Genomic DNA, 18477 nt, shown 5'->3' with positions numbered 1-18477 from the left:
TCAGTGAAAAAAGGGTGATTATTAGTAGTCCAAAATTTGCTACTGTCACGTAGCACCTCCACGGAGAGGAGTTTTTCCCATGCCTCTTCCTTAATTTCTTTTTTACGTACCATAATAACCCTTTTATACTCCTTCCTTAGTGCACTAACTGCTCCTTTGTTCCTGGGTTTACGCTTCAACTCCTCGAGTAAAGATGAGCTTGTGAACAATTTTTATCAAACCATCTTACCACCTTAACCAATGGTTTCCCTTTTTTTACTCTCAGGTCTTCAGCAACCTGCTGACAAATGGCAGTGTAGGCCTCAATTACTGATGTACTATGAGCAGAAGAATCAAGACAGATAGCCAGATGAGCATCGGATTTCCTAAAAAAGTCCTCATAGAATCCTTCAGGGACCACCTTCGACCACTTCAGCCTCCTGCCCTGGTCCTTAACTGTCAGGGGCCCGAGTTCCTTCATCAGTAAATCTTGTGATCCTATTCCTGCATCTAACTCTAGCTGCACCTCCAAGGTAACAGGGTTGTGGTCACTAAAAGCAGATGGTAATGCTTTATATGACAGGGTGCTTAATAATACCCAATGTGATAAAAATATGTAGTCAATCACAGAGCCTGACTCTGTACCCTTAAAGGTAATAGTCCTAACTCCCTTTTCATTTACCTCAGGTTCACTGAGGTTCATAGAAGCTAAAGTTCCTCTAGGACATTGCCATGAATGCTATGCTCAAAGTGTGAAAGGGCCACCCCCGGAGGTCCAAAATCGTCCTCTATCTGACAATGTAAGTCACATAAATGTGTATTAAAATCTCCCATTAAAATAATTTTAAAAGTCGAAGTGATTTTTGCTTTATGATCTGACAGAAAATTGTCTAGAGTAGTAATGTGCTCATTCAATAGCACACCCTCTTTAGCATTATAAAAATGAATCAATAGTATATTTGTCTGGTTGGGCAACACCCACTCCAAATGAGGACATTTTTTGTAAAAGAACCCTTCAATCTTAGTGAGGTGAGGAGAACTAATCCGCCTTTGGCTCTACCCGATCACCCCGGGGTAGCAGGCACAACAAAGTTAATATACCCATTCAAATAGCAACAATCTGCAGGATCCCATGTTTCCTGCAGAGCGATAACATAAAAATCATTTATAAATTCCAGCCAGATAGCATCATTCCATTTAGCCCTAATTCCCGCAATATGCCAACTCACAAATCGACACGTTGTCTCATAGTTAACTTTTGGCAATGTGTCTAAGGGTTCTAAGGGCCGTTGACTACCATCCGTTAGTCAGTCAATTTCCTCCAGATCTGACAAGGGAGCAAATTGATTATACAGAGGTATGTCTGCTCTCCCCATGGTTCCGGTGATAGGTTTAAATGGGAGTAGATTTAATTTATTAGTTACAAATGGGGTAGTAGCTCCTCCCGTCTTAGGTTTGGGGTTAATAGTTAAGCCATTAGGAAGTACAGTAGGTGTCATGAGATCACTGTCGTCTGATGGTATATGTGCAGGAAAGGAAACATTTCTGCATTGTCTGTTTTTGGGGGGATAGAAAAAACCCAATGGTAGTGGTCTAATGCCAGGGGAGCCAAGCTCAGAAGCGCCCCAGAATAATCTGTGGGCTATCTTTGGTCTATCAAAATTTACCACCACACAGTCTTCTGAAATATTTTTGGGAACATGCCCCACCCATCTCACTCTTCTAGCCATAATGACATTAGAGGCTATATCAGGCCCCCCACTGCTATAACAAGCACACAGTTTTTTTGCAAGTGTTAGTAGCTCTTGAGGGGATTCAGACCTACTTTCAGTGAATGCAGGAACTCCTGTGAATACTGCTACTAAGGGTGCAGTATCAGGGGGTAGATCTAGCTTTTTCCTAGAATATATACCCTGTTTTGGTTTTAGTTCCCCAGGTCTACCCTCTACATCCTCCACTCTTGCATTTCCAGTATTTCCCCTGACAGTACTAACCAAAGGGACATTATCCCCTAAAGTGGAGGGCACAGTATTGACGTTAGTAGGGCCATCATTACATATCATCAGCGAGTCACCTAGAGACTCCTGGCTCCTAGGCGGGCTAGGGATATCCGTAGGGAGGTTAGAACCCCTTTTCGTGGACCTACCCTCCTTCTTGGACTCGAAATCAGCCTGCTGCTCTTTATATTCAATAATACATTTTCCAATTTGATCACATTTTTTCCGCAGGCCATCTCCACAGATATTTAGGGTATTTACAATATCTTTAGCTATTCCCACTAATAATGGTTCCAGTCGGGTTGTAAACATTTTCTCCACAAGGGCTTCAAGGTTGTGCATAAGATGTGAGTCACTCCTTTCAGCTCTAGATATAGGCTTTGAAGCTTTTGTACATTTCCTAGAGTTTCTTGTTTTCCTCGACTTCCGGGATTCAGGGGTCCTTAGGGGATCGCCTTCAGCCCCCAATAGATCTATTACAGTTTCGTTCTCAGTTGGCCCCAGTCCTAGTTCGGGCCCTCTCACAAGGGTTTCGATTACTAGTCGGTTCCAGAGGTACAGTAGACACAGGGGTAATGCTACTACTATCATGAGTGTTAGTAGGTGGAGTCAGGCCCAGTTCTATTTCAGCATGTGCAATTTCTTTGGACAACACACCTACGGCAGAAGTTAAGTAGGAAATTATACTTTCCGATTGTCTAGGTACTTTCGCTTTTTTACCTTCAGATTCGCCGTTACTTGGTTGCTTGCGCTTACCCATTTTATAGTGTTGGTTAGGGAAGGGGCCCGACCCGACCCCAGCCGGCCCCTGACTGCCACAGACGGCCCACCCTCTGCCCGGGCTCAGCCCGGCGTCGCCCGCGCGCATCCCGCGACGCGGGAGGTGCTCCTGGTGTTCATACACCTCCGGCCGGAAGCTGAGCGTGTCAAGATGCGGCGTCCCGGTCCCGGTCTTGCAGGGATGCTGGGAGGTGTAGTTTCAGCGAGGCAAGGTGACGCTCCTCCCCACTCGGCGGCCGGCAGCGCTCGACGGCGGGGGAGAGCGGAGATGTTTTGTGACCCCAAAGAACTTTCAGGTACGCTGTTGTTAGTGCCCCCAAACAGCAACAATGACCCCCGCTCCACCGGAGGTGCTCCTGGTGTTTATGCACCTCCGGCCGGAAGCTGAGCGTGTCAGGATGCGGTGTCCCGGTCCCGGTCTTGCAGGGATGCTGGGAGGTGTAGTTTCAGCGAGGCAAGGTGACGCTCCTCCCCACTCGGCGGCCGGCAGAGCTCGACGGCGGGGGAGAGCGGAGATGTTCTGTGGCCCCAAAGAACTTTCAGGTACGCTGTTGTTAGTGCCCCCAAACATCAACAATGACCCCCGCTCCACCGGAGGTGCTCCTGGTGTTTATGCACCTCCGGCCGGAAGCTGAGCGTGTCAGGATGCGGCGTCCTGGTCCCGGTCTTGCAGGGATGCTGGGAGGTGTAGTTTCAGCGAGGCAAGGTGACGCTCCTCCCTACTCGGCGGCCGGCAGCGCTCGGCGGCGGGGGAGAGCGGAGATGTTCTGTGGCCCCACAGAACTTTCAGGTACGCTGTTGTTAGTGCCCCCAAACAGCAACAATGACCCAGTGATAAAGCCTCTACCTTCCCAGATAACCTTGCGGAATCTGGGAACCATCATTAGATTGGCCCCCAACTAACGCAGCCGCCTGCTAGGGACGTACCACTCGAAAGAGTACTTCAAGTACACAGAGCCAATTTTATGTAAAGCTTTGTAGGTGGTGCAGAGGGCCTTACATTTGATACAGTTTCTTACTTAAAGCCAATGGAATTGCCGATTTTCCTTATAAACAGATTTGACTTTAGGATTCCCAGAAACGAGCTTGGCAGCAGCATTCTGCACCATGTGCAACTTTTTAAGGATTTTTACCTGCAATTAACTAAAGGCTGTTGAGGTAATCCAATTTTGATGGTACTACTTATTTATTTATTTATGAAGCTTGTAAAGCGCACGGCTACCCCCAACTGCGGTGTCCCGGCGCTGTAGACTGCAAGCTAGAAAGGAAAGGCATACTTATGCAGAGGAGAATAGCCAGGTCTTCAGTCGGCTACGAAAAAGTGATTCAGACGGAGTGAACCTAAGGTCTAGAGGGAGGTTGTTCCCGAGTTTGGCCGTCATAACTGTAAAAGCTCTACCGGCCATTCTGGAGCGGCGGAACCGAGGGACTGTGATAAGACGTAGGTTGTTAGACCGTAGGGATCTGACCGATTGGGAGAGTACAAGTCTCTTTCGTAAGTATCCTGGGCCTGACCCATTAAGGGCCCGAAAGGCAAGAGTCAGCATCTTAAACTGGATGCGTCTGGAGATAGGGAGCCAATGTAACTCTTTACGGTAGGATGCGACCGACTGACGGTCGGGGATATTGCCAATCAGCCTCGCCGCCGCGTTCTGAACGATCTGTAGGCGTTCAATTTGATACAGGGGGGCCCCGGCGTAGAGACTGTTGGCATAATCCAGGTGTGATGTTATTAGGGCGTGAGTAACCGTTCTGCGGGCATCCACGGGCAGATATGGGAAAATCTTTCTAATCATGCGTAGTTTCCAAAAACACGCTGCAGTAACCTTTTTTATTTGGGTTTTACACGAGAGGGCATCATCAAACTGAAAGCCCAAGTTGCGAACAGTTTGGACAGGAATAGGGGGGGATTGAGCACAGTCGGCCACCACAAAGTAGAAGGTATAGTGATTTTTTGATTAAAAAATAAGACCTCCGTCTTATCGGTGTTCAGCCTAAGATGGTTAGCAGTCATCCAGGAGCATATTTCGCCAAGACAGTGGCGGAAGCTGGCGAAGCTGGAGTCAGAGTGATCTCTGAAAGAAAACACTAGCTGTGTATCATCAGCATAAGAGATCACTCTGACCCACCAAGACTCAACCACCTTAGCCAAAGGGGCCAAATAAACATTGAAAAACAATGGGCTCAACGTAGAGCCCTGCGGAGCTCCACAGACAAGGGGCTTACTCTCAGATTCAAATGGTCTAAAAAGAACCCTCTGCGTTCGTCCTTTAAGAAAGGAACTGATCCACGACAAAGCGGAACCACCCATTCCAATCTGCTTTAAGCGATCCAATAGTATTTTATGGGACACGGTATCGAAAGCGGGGGATAGATCGAGGAGGACCAGCATGGCCTCCTCGCCCCTATCCACACACTCTCGAATGGTCTCAGAGACCTCCAGGAGCGCCGTCTCAGTACTGAAACCAGTTCTGAAACCCGACTGGGAATCGTGTAGCAGAGAATTGGTCTCCAAATAGTCCGCAAGTTGTAGCTGTACGGCCTTTTCCAAGACCTTCGCTGGTTTAGGGAGGAGGGAGATGGGGCGGTAGTTACAAAATTGCGCCGGATCCGCGTCCATCTTCTTCAAGATGGGGACTAGCATGGCCTCCTTCCAAGCCGTTGGAAATTGGCCCAAATGTAGTGAGGAATTCCTAGATAGAAATGAGTGGTTCGATCAGAAGGGGAGCTAGGCTACCCATGACCTTGGGGGGGACCGGGTCTAAAGGGGAACCAGATTTACACTGAGTGAGCAGTTTAAGTGCAGACTCAGTGGTGAGATCCTTAAAAGCTACCAATGACGGTGTGGTGTAATCCTTGTTCTTAGCAGTGGAAGGGGATAGTACAGGTGTTAGGGCAGACGGAAAAGAGGAAGTGATTTTCTCAATTTTGTCTTGGAAGTAATCAGACAATCCATTACATAAGGTCTGGCTAGAGAGGTTCTGGGGTGTCATAGCGGGAGGCTTGACAAAGTCCTTTACAATATTAAAAGAGTTTTTGCAGAATTCTCTGCGTTTTTAATTTGTAAGGCAAAGAATTCTCTCATTGTGGACTTTTTTAGCTTGATAAAATTCTTTAACCCCTTCGATGCCGATGACGAGCTCAGCTCGTCGTCAGCCACGGGTGACGTGTGCGGATGACGAGCTGATGTTATTTTAAAACAGCCGCACAACGCAAAAATAACCGCAGCAGCGATGCGGTTAAAGCAGATTTGTAAATACTTTTTGCTTCTGGAACATAGAAGAGTCACCAACTGCGTTCTAATTTTTTACAGCAGCTTTTTTCCTCACGCAAGGCTGGAGAAAACCACGGGGCAGAAGGGCGGGATCTCGCAGAGGAGACGGGCAGTAGAGGGGCAGTGGCCTCAATGGCAAACAATAGGGCTGAGTTGAACTGGGCAACGCTTGCATCAATGTCGTCGGTAAGTGGATCCAAGGGGCACGAGAAAACAGGATCTAAGGCAGTGCAGGTGACTTTATGCCATTTTCTCCTGTATTCCCTACCAAGTTCCACCGGGCTCGGTGCAGGAGGGAACCTGATATCGAACGGGAGAAGGTAATGGTCGGACCAGGTGAGGGGAAGAGAAGGGTGAACTGTGATACCAGGGAGGTTTGAAAAAATTAGGTCTAGAGTGTGGCCAGCTATATGCGTCGGGCCCTGGATCAATTGGGACAAACTCAGGCTCTGCAAGGTGTCTAGAAGTTGAGTAGCTTGGGAGCAGGAAGGGTCTTCAGCATGCAAGTTGAAATCGCCTAGCACTATAAAGTGCGGATGTTTAAGGGACAGGTCTGCTATAAGATGTACAAGCAGCGTTAATGAGGGGGCTGAAGCACTGGGGGGATTATACACTAGAATGCCAACCAAAAAGACAGCAGCTGAGTCTGAAATGGTGAAATACATGGCTTCAATCAGCCCAATATTCGTAAGTTTCTTAATAGTCAGGCGCAGATGAGATTTCAAAATGATGGCAAGGCCACCCCCCATTTTTCCCTCTCGGTTAATACCCATGAAAAGAAAGTCAGGGGTGTGGCTAAATGGATATCCGGTTTGGAAGTGTCTTTTATCCAAGATTCTGTGAGGAACAGTGTATCCCATCCATGTGAGACAAGTGTAGTCCAGATTTCGCTAGCATGGCGGGGGAGAGAGCGACAGTTGACCAATCCTGCCCTCAGTGTTAATAGGGAACGTGTGCGATTGGCTAACACATCTATCCGGAGGTGTCTTGGCGCGGACTTCTTAAGAGCAAGGAAAGAAGCCTAATTGTTAAAGAGACAAGTTTTGGGCTCCTTCCTAAAGGAGATCAGCATGGGCATAGCTCTGATGTGAGGGGGCAGGTTGCTCCAAAGCTTAGTGGTTCCAGTGATAAAGCCTCTACCTCCCCAGATAACCTTGCTGAATCTGGGAACCATCATTAGATTGGCCCCCAACTAACGCAGCCGCCTGCTAGGGACGTACCATTCGAAAGAGTACTTCAAGTACACAGAGACAATTTTATGTAAAGCTTTGTAGGTGATGCAGAGGGCCTTACATTTGATACAGTTTCTTACTTAAAGCCAATGGAATTGCCGATTTTCCTTAGAAACGGATTTGACTTTAAGATTCCCAGAAACGAGCCTGGCAGCAGCATTCTGCACCATCTGCAACTTTTTAAAGATTTTTTACCTGCAATTAACTAGAGGCTGTTGAGTTAATCCAATTTTGATAGAACTAACGCAGTGGTTACTATCTTTTTAAAATGCGCTGGAATGAAAGGAAATTATTTCTTAATCATTTTAAGCAGAAGGAGGCCATAGAATTGACCTGCAGGCCGAAGTTTAGCTTTTCATCTATTAAGATTCCTACATTTTTAGCCTGGTCTCCGGGATAGGGGGTGGGCCCATTTCGTCTGGCCACATAATAGGAGATCGGACAGGAGAAAGATTACCGAACAGAACCACCTCAGTTTTATATGAATTAAGTTTAAGGCAGTGTCATGTCATTCCGGAACTGATTGCCAACATACAGTCATGGAAATGGGCAGATACCTCAATACCATTTTTGAAGGCTAACAGGACAATTTGAGTATCGTCCACGTATGAGGTTAGTGAGAGGCCAAAAGATTTAACTAAATGGCTAATTAACATAAATATTAACCAGTGTTGGACTGATAGATGAACCCTGCATGGGAGAGAAAAAGAAGAGGATTCAAAATGAGCCAATGCTATTGACTGTGGTCTATCAGAGAGAAAAGAGGTTGCAGAGACTTGGGGCCTCATTTGGATGTTGGTGGGAAAGCCTCTGACTGCTGGTTAGACACTTTCCGACCGACATCCAAGGTTTAAACTCTGACTGCCTTATTACAAAGATGGCGGTTGGAGTTAAACCGGCCAGTAAAACCGAAGGGTTCCCAGTCCTAAGCCACACATAATCCCAAACAGACGCCGTTTCCGCCGTCAGGATTATGATGTCGGTTTCAGACAGGCTTTCCATGTCAATTTATCTGACATGGAAAGCCTGTCGGAAAGCGATTTTGGGGACCCCTGAACACCCCAGCACCATGTGACAGGCACCATGAGGGGCCCCCGTCCCTCTGCGGCCTCCCGGTGTTGGCCTGGGCGGCACCTTTGCCCCTGAAAATCCCTGCACTGTGTGGCAGGCACCATGAGGTGCAGGGATTTACACAAACTTACATTTCTCTATGGGAGCTTGTGCTGCGGGCAGAAATGGGAGTTTGTGACCACACTATATGTGGCCGTACCATAATTGCAGTTTCCGATCGCCGACCAGAGGTTCCGAAACCGCAGCGATGTCGGTCGGAGGCAACTCTGACCAACATCATAATCAGGCTCTTGGTCTTATCCTGATACCCAAAGTACTGAGATGGCTGATCAGCATCCTGTGGTCCACCGTGACAAATGCTGCTGGAAATCAAGGAGAATAAGTGCCACAGCTCCACCTCTGTCCAGCACGACCCTAATCTCCTCCGTTGCTTTAATCAGAGCGGACTGAGCTATGCCCAGACCTGAAATCAAATTGAGTTTCATCCAACAATTGATTCTCTTGTATGTACTGTGTAAGCTGAGAGTTCATAACATTTTCTACTAATTGTGAGGGAAGCAGAAGGAGCAAAACAGTGCGATAGTTGTTGGTATCCACTGGGTTCAGACAGGGTTTCTTTAGGAGTGGGGGAATAGAAATAATTTTCCACTGAGTGTGAAAAGCTCTAGAGATAAATATGGAGTTCTAGATGGCTGCGAGATTCGCACCTATCATGTCTGGGATAAGTTTCAGAACTGAGGGAGGAATACATTTGATTAACATTGTCCTTAAAACACTGCGCCAAAGTGTCACAAAAAGCTTGCGCGTTACTGGAATTTATTGCCAGGCAGAGTGGTGAGTTTGGATACCACTTGGGAAAGTTGTTTGGTACAATCTTTAACTATCTCTATTTGGTGAGTCAAATAGTCCCTCTTTTTCTTGATTGGAGGTTTTTATATTTAGACAGAGCCTGTTTATACCGAGATTTCTCTAGCAGATCATATTGCGATCGTCAGTGCATCTTGCAGGTTTGCTTTTCAAGCCTAAGTGCCTCGGAGAACCAAGGGGCAGAGGGGATTTTCCTATTCTTGGAGACTTTGGTATAAGGGGCTAATTTAGAAAAGGCAGCCTGAAGCCAGTCTATGTAATATTAAGAGGCATGATCTACATCAAGATCAGTTTGGGTATTAGCCAACTGTTGAGTGAGAAGAGAACTGTTTATATTTTTCCAAGACCGAAACTGACTTGAAAGGCCAGGTCTAATGTTCGTTTAGCATTTTAACATATTTATCTCAAAGATGATAGCATGTTCATATGACCATACTGAAGGTTAAACCTTCTTTATATTGATCTGGGTATTATTAATAAAAAGGCCGTCTAAGGTAAGTGTGATTACCAATTTTGCTTTAAATGTGTGTATGTAATTAAACAATGAAATTAGCACTATACATTTGAATGCATTTATTTTGCAAAATAAGTAATTACACTATCAGAAGCTTATCCGCAATATTTTGAGTTTCATGATAATCTTATGGCGCGGGTAGAAAAACTTAAAGGAAGAAGTAAAAAAAATATGGTATATGAATTTAACTTGTATAGAAGTCTCTGCTCTCCACTACTGAAAAAAACCACTGAACATCCTTTCACCAAACTTAGCCAAAAGCTATAACTGTAAAAGGGCATTGCTTCTGCTTTAAATCTGTTAAGTAATTTTACAGAAATTAGCCTTATAAAGATGTGTAGGGTGGGCTTGAAAGGGTTGAAAGCGAGAGATATCTGAACCATTCCCCCCCATTGGATGCAGAAATAGTTTGTTCCCATTGTCTACCTAGGGCCCATGGATGCGAAGGCTCCGATCGGCTGTCTACAAAAGAACATTTACTATTGCAGCCACCATTATAGGACATGAGACTTGATTCCTGTAACACAAATTGAGAGAGAGAAAGTTATATGGAGAGCATTTCCTGGCCCAATGGCTCTTTGGAGGTGGACCGAACACCATTTCCATTTGCTTACTTTTTTTTTACTGCATGGGTTTTTCAGACCCTTGACCAGGTGAGACTCAGAAGTTCGCAAACCATTCTTGTTTGACCACAAACACCAAGCAAGATTTCTTAGATAAAATATTTCTTTTGACACTCTTATGCCTTACCAAAATTCTGTCTGATAACCTCATCTATACCTTCTATGACATTCAATTTCACCCACCTTGACATCCAACCAGGACAAATCGTGGACAATGGATTTCCTCCTCCTCAATACCTCAAAAGGTGAAACCTCAGAGAAAGAATGTGGAGTGGTGCTCTAGAACCAAGCATTGAACGCACAGCATTTTGTACCTCACATTAACTTGCAATGGCCCACTGAGCACAATTGCTCAACACTCTATTCTTACATTCCAAAAGTCCATTCGTTTGTGGATGATACAACCAACTTCTACAATATTCAATTACTTCTGGTTGTAGAAATTTTTCAAATTCTAAGCTGGCAAATAGTACTCCGTTGTCAGAGACAATGGAAGAAGGGAATCACTCTTTTAAGAAGATATCTTTTAAAAACTCTATGACACTCTTGGAAGTCGATTCTCCTAAGAAAAGGGCATCTGGTGACTTAGGATAGCAGTCAATGGCCACACTTGCAAATCTGGACGAAAAAGGCAACAAGTTAAACGGACCAACTAGGTCAATGCCTACTTTTTCCAACGGTATAGTAGGGTGTTCTATTGGTTGCAAGGGTGGAGTTAATATTTTGAACCCCTTTGCAGCTTTACTACACACTACACAAACTCTGACAAAATCATCAACTCCTTTATTCATGAGAAACTAGCGGGAAGTTTTGCGCACCCTGGGTTTTGTCAACGTCTTGTCCAAATGTCCTTCATATGCACCACACATTATTCTTGATCTTAAACTTTCAGGTGGTATCAATTTTCCACCATGCATCAAAATGACATCTTCAACAGACCGCTCCAAAGAAAATTTTACAAAGGTTTGTAACTGGTACGTAACATTGTCTCTTTGGCCCATCTTTTTATCACGAAATTCATGACTTGAACCAGTAACTCATCCTTGGCTAGCCCTCTCTTCCATTCCATTTAACTTATAGCAGACATACTCTCCACATTAATGGGCGCTTTAAAACAGTTACCAGGTTTTTCATCTTTAATCAACCCTACATATGCTTCAACAACAGGGAATCTTGATAAGTAGTCAGCCCTGCCATTCTTGTTGCCTGGAAAATATGTAACCTCAAAATCATATTGTAATAGCTTAGTGGACAACCTGGCGAACCTTGAGGTTTACTCTTTGATCTTATCACCTGAAAGAATAGAGACCAGTGGACTGATCTGTACGCAGGATATGATGATTCCCCCCGAATGCAGGATGGAGCTTTATGATTCCCTACCAACAAACAGTTCTTTCTCAAATAGAGAAATTAATTTCAGCCCCTCTTAATATCCTTGAGGCATCGCCCAATGTGTTTCCCACACCACCCTTGTTCTGTGTAAGGATTGCACCAAGGCCCAAACCACGGGTTTTCACAGTAATGATGCCCTTGATCCTAAGATCAAAAGGTTTAATAATGTTGGGCCCAACTAACTGGGACTTGAACCATTCAAACACTTCCTGACGATTTTTTCCCATTCAAAATGGTACATGTTTTTTAACATGTTAGCCAGAGGCTTTTCTCTGGACGCGTAATCTTGCACAAATCTTGAAAACGCACAAAGTCCAATAAAGGATTTCAAATCAGCCTTGTCAACGGGTGCAGTGGTGTCTACAATGGCATTTACTAAACCGAATATAGGCTGAACCCCATGTTTTGATACCACGTGCCACAAATATTACACCTTTTCTTTTAGGAAGAGACACTTCTCACTCTTAAGTACAACCCCCTGTCTTGCATAATCTTCAAAACCTGCATTAATATGTTGTAAGGTTTCTCCCTGGTTGCCCCATATATCAGCACATCATCTTCGAATACTGCAACACCACTGACCCCTTTCAACATATGACATATGATCCTCTAAAAAACTGCTGCAGCTGATGCCAGCCCAAACAGCATTCTACAATACTGGTAAGTACCAAAGGCATACACAAACACCGTAAGGTGCTTGCTGGAAGATGGGTCCAATACAACCTGGTGGTAGGCTGAGGTCAGATATAAATTTGTAAACCGACGCGTTTCCTCCTTATACAGGACTTCTTCAGGGCAGTCAAGTACAAACAAATAAATATACAATATAAAAACACATACTTGCAACCAGAAGAAAACAATTCATACATAAACAGTTAAGGACACATTACCTGCCCCAAACAAAAAACTCACAGTGAAGACAGACTCAAGACGCAATAAAGTTAAAAAGACAACAGTACATTATTACACATTTATCGTTGATACATTGAAAATCAATGTTCATAGGCATCTAAGTGAGGTTCAGGAACCGTCCCAGGCTGGACTATGTTTACCACAGAACACATAACATTTAAAAACTTACATAATTGTACACAACATAGAGGATGCAGGATGACCCAATATCAATGTGTAATAATGTACTGTTGTCTTTCTAACTTTATTGCGTCTTGAGTCTGTCTTCACTTTGAGTTTTTTCTGTTTGGGGCAGGTAATGTATCCCTAACTGTTTATGTATGACTTTTTTGTTTCCAATATCACTCTCTACTTAGGGATCCACACATGCAGAAGCATCATCTACAATGACAGACTCATCGCTCACATCCATAGCCATTTCTCTCAACTAATCTTGTATATTTAGGAAACTTTCTGCATCATCATGAACAGTTTTCAACATATGTGCAATGCCAGTACTATTAACATAACCTCTGTTTAACTAAGCACTTCCCCTAGTATGGTGGCCACTTTGGTAAAATGTCTAATTTTACCAAAATGCCTGGAACATCACACTTTTTACAGGATATCCTTTACTGCCCCTGGCATGAGTGGCATTACCACACCTAAAACAGATGTTAGTTTGCTTAAAAAATGTTTTGTTTTTGAGACAGTGTTCGACTTGAACTCTCTGACCTTGACTGCCCCAACAGCTTAATTGGATTGGTCCTCTAACTCTTTCATCGACGCTTTGGACAGCTCAATACTCTTTTCGATGTGCATTTCGATGGATTACCCATTGACAATATATTTTGCTACATAGTTTTATCTTTGCGTTTACAGACATATTGATCTCTGACCAGTTGTTCCATGAAACACTCAAATTGACAGTCTGCACTCAACTTCCTGAGTGCTGATACAAAAGCAACCACATTTTCCCCTAACTTCCGTTCTCTTTTAAAAAACATATGTCTGATGAAAAGAGACGTGGCTGAATATCAAAACACAACTCCAACTTTTTCACTGTTTACACATACTAATCATTATCCTCCTCTCCTTGGTTTCTTACCAATAGTGGTAAATGTTTGAACACAGATCTGCCTTCAATCCCTAGTGAATGGAGTAAAATAAACGTTTTTCTCTCCGGCCTATTAATACAAGATATTTCACAAAATAATTTTACTAGTTCTTCTATGCAATGGGTGGATTACCAGTTACCTCCAGGAAAGGTGGTGATGGTGCTACAGACCGCATGTTGTATTTGCTATGCATGCCTACCTAATTTATAGTGCGCAAACCTTGACCCAAACATAAGACAACCTACTAACTGTACATATAAAACTGTGAACAAAATGACATTTAAATGGCAACAGATTGACTTCCTGAACTTGTTCCTCTTTAAAATTGCTAAATCTTACATTAAACCATGTTTTGGTTAGTTAGAAACAAAACTTAAGCAAAGAGTTTCCCTAAAAATGAGCAGGTGGTCACCAATGTACTAATGCTTGTTAGATTTTTCTATTAAAAAAACAATCCACAGTGAAAAGTGTGAATTTTACTTGCTGAGCACTGTCCCTCCCCTAAGTGTGTGCATCACTGCGCAAAAACAACGCTTAAAAGTAATTATAGACTCTTTTATGGATTGGTGCGTGCTGAAACACTACACAAAAAGCACAGTGAATAGAACTAGTGGAGTGCGTATCACCATGAGGTAACTAAATTACAGCTGCATGCACGTACCTGTTTTGAAAGAACTGACCTTGGTTCTGCGTATAACCGTGCTATGTAAAGGAACACAGCTGTCCACATGCTCAAGTAAAGACAGCCTGAACGATCTGTGTGCCACAGCGTTGTGGAACCACGTAATGGTTCAACTGACTACCACTTTAAACAAGCATTGGAAATGCAATAGGTCTCGCATTAGGAAAGTTTGAGCTATTGGTATTGTAAATGACACTTTTTTTTATTTATGTGTTGGTTTTGAAAGTAGCAAAATTAATAGCTTTGTCAGTTACAATGTCAAGTCAATAGTTTTAACTTTTGAAAATGTGACACCTATAGCATTTGTAATGCAATGTGTGTTGTATTTACGTGACTTAGATGTATTGATATTACAAATAACAATGGCTTTTAATTTTGTAAATAATTAATACTTAAATAAAAGTTATTGTAATTTATAATGGCAATAGCTTAAACGTTTGTAAATAACTTTTGTGAAGATTATGTTCAGTGGATGTGGTGGTGGTGGATGCGGTGGTGGTGGTGGTGATGGATGGGGTGGTGGTTGTGGTGGATGTGGTGGTGGATGTAGTGGTGGTGGGTGTGGAGGATGTGGTGGTGGTGGTGGATGTGGTGGTGGTGGTGGATGTGGTGTGGTGGATGTGTTGGTGGAAGTGGTGGTGGATGTGGTGGTGGTGGATGTGGTGGTGGATGTGGTGGTGGTGGCAGTGGTGGATGTGATGGATGTGGTGGTGGATGTGGCGGTGGATGTCATGGTGGATGTGGAGGTGATGGATGTGGTGGTGGATGTGGTGGTGGTGGTGGATGTGATGGTGGATGTGGTGGTGGTGGATGTGGTGGATGTGGTGATGCGGTGGTGGATGCGGTGGTGGTGGTAGTGGTGGATGGGGTGGTGGTGGTAGTGGTGGATGGGGTGGTGGTTGTAGTGGATGTTGGGTGGTGGGCCGTTTTTCAGCCGATTTTTTTACAGGGCCGATTTTGCAGCTATGCACTAAGACAGTTTGAGCTATTGGTATTGTAAATGACAAATATTTTATTTATGTGTTGGTTTGGAAAATAGTGAATTGAATAGCTTTGTCATTTACAATGCCAATATTTTTTACTTTCGCCAATGTGACACCTATAGCATTTGTAATGCAATATGTGTTGTATTTACGTGACTTGGATGTATTAATATTACAAATAAAAATGGCTTTTATTTTTTAATAATTAATACTTAAAAGTTATTGTAATTTATAATGGCAATAGCTTTTGTAAATACCTTTTGTGAAGATTATGTTCATTGTATTTTATTGTGATGAAAATCCAAGAACAGAAGTAAACTATTAACATATTTTTGTGACATTTGTAATGAAGCTTGAAACATTGAGAGAACATATTTGAACCAGTTGTTGAATGGTTGCAAAGATTGCTGCTGTGGTGGCGTGGAGTGATGTTGTGGTGGCGACAAGTGATGCTGTGGCGTTCTGTGATGCTGTGGTAGCGCATAGTGATGTTGTAGTACCCCTGAGTGATGCTCTGGTGGTGCTGAGTGATGCTGTGGTGATGCAATAGATAGATAGAGTGAGTGCGAAAGATAGATAGAGTGAGGGCGATAGATAGATAGCGGGAGGGAGATAGGTAGAGTGAGGGCGATAGATAGATAGATAGAGTGAGGGTGATAGAGAGATAGACAGATAGAAGGGTGATAGATAGACAGATAAAGTGTATTTATGTTGCATTGAGTAGAGTGTAAGTATGAGGCATGTAATTATATGGCACTGAGTGGTAATATGGGGAGTGTATATTGTATTCAGTAGAGTGTTATTGTGTGCTGTGCAATTATGTGGCACTGAGTGGTATTTGAAGTGTATGTTGCATTGAGTGCAGTGTAATTATGTAGCGTGTAATTATGTGGCACTGAGTGGTAATATGGGGAGTGTGTGTTGCATTCAGTAGAGTTTAATTATGTGGTGTGTAATTATGTGGCACTGAGTGGTATTGTGTGGAGTGTGTGTTGCATTCAGTAGAGTGTAATTATGTGGTGTGTAATTATGTGGCACTGAGTGGTATTTGGAGTGTATGTTGCATATAACTATGTGATTAAGGAACAGTGAGCAACCCAAAATACCCTTGAGGGCTTGGGTGAGTAAGTAGAAAGGTATAGGTGCCTTAAAGGGGATTTGTTTAACAAAATATAATTAAACGTGATTCAACTAACTCTTTAGGACAGGTCAATGGTTCTTATTCTTGAAAGGACCATTGACTTGTCCTAAAGAGTTAGTTGAATCACGTTTAATTATATTTTGTTAAACAAATCCCTTTGAAGGCACCTATACCTTTCTGCATATAACTATGTGGCACTGAGTGGTATTTGGAGTGTTTGTTGCATTGAGTGCATTGTAATTATGTGGCGTGTAGTTATGTGGCACAGAGTGGTATTTGGAGTGTATGTTGCATTGAGTGCTGTGTAATTATGTGGCACTGAGTGGTATTTGGAGTGTATGTGGCATTGAGTGCAGTGTAATTATGTGGCGTGTAATTATGTGGCACTGAGTGGTATTTGGAGTGTATGTTGCATTGACTGCTGTGTAATTATGTGGCACTGAGTGTTATTTGGAGTGTATGTTGCATTGAGTGCAGTGTAATTATGTGGCATGTAATTATGTGGCACTGAGTGGTATTTGGAGTGTATGTTGCATTGAGCGCAGTGTAATTATGAAGCATATAATTATGTGGCACTGAGTGGTATTGTGTGGAGTGTCTGTTGCATTGAGTACAGTGTAATTATGTGGCGTGTAATTATGTGGCACTGAGTGGTATTTGGAGTGTATGTTGCATTGAGTGCAGTGTAAATATGTGGCGTGTAATTATGTGGCACAGAGTGGTATTTGGAATGTACGTTGCATTGAGTGCAGAGTAATTATGTGGAGTTTAATTATGTGGCAATGAGTAGTATTTGGAGTGTTTTCTGAAAAACTTAAAAATGCAAAGGCCCTATGTAAATCCATAGAACGAAAGTGGAGGAAAAACTACACTCCAGAACTTAAAGAAAATTATAGAAGCGAGTTGAAAAAATACCAAAAATTGGTAAGACTAGAGAAAAGTCTCTACTACAAAAGTAGAATCGTGGAATCTAAAAACCCCACTAAGGAACTATTTGGTATCTACAGAGAAATTACCATCTCCTCTCGCCTGGATACTAAAGATACCTACTCCACTGAGATATGCGACCAGATAGCTGATTTCTTTGTGGAGAAGGTAGAAAAGATTCATGCCACTTTTCATAGCAGCACCAGGTTAGAAAATAACAAGGTAGACAACCCAGACTCCCTCTCCCACAAACCCCTTTTCACTAACTTCAGGACCCCCAACAAACAGGAATTAATGAAAATTATAAATAGTATTTGTTCAGGCTCCCCTATGGATGCCTGCCCCCCGGAACAGTACAAAGCAGTCATGGAAAACTTATTACTGGATCAAATAAGCAACATGATCACTCTCTCGTTCCAGGAAGGCCATGTCCTGAAAAACTGGAAATCTGCCCAGGTAATACCATTAAAAAAAAAACTAATATTCCAATCACTCAGCTTGAAAATCTAAGACCAATTTCGCTTCTCCCTTTCTGTGCCAAAATCATAGAAAAGGTGGCCAATCTTCAGCTCATGGAGTTCTTAGAGAAAGAATCACTCCTCCACCCCTCTCAATCAGGGTTTAGATCAGGCCATTCAACCGAATCAGCTGTTCTGTATTCTTCCGAACAGATTCGGAAGGTGGTGGATGAGGGAGAGACAGCAGCGTTAGTCCTACTGGACTTGAGTGCAGCGTTTGATACCGTGCTGCACTCAACGCTGCTGTCTCGGCTCTAAGACATGGGAGTAAAAGGCCAAGCTCTCACCTGGTTCCAGTCCTACCTCACTGACAGAACCTTCCAACTTCACTGCCCACCCTTTAAGTCATCGCCTCGCAGTGTTAGCCATGGGGTTCCACAGGGCTCTAGCTTGAGCCCCACCTTATTTAACATCTACATGGAACCCCTGGCACACATTGCGGAGGAATTTGGGGTGGGCATTGTCAGTTACGCTGACGACACCCAGTT

The sequence above is a fragment of the Lissotriton vulgaris genome, chromosome 8 (assembly GCF_964263255.1).
Source record: "Lissotriton vulgaris chromosome 8, aLisVul1.2, whole genome shotgun sequence".
NCBI lineage: Eukaryota > Metazoa > Chordata > Amphibia > Caudata > Salamandridae > Lissotriton > Lissotriton vulgaris.
Note: the sequence above shows the minus strand (reverse complement) of the source record.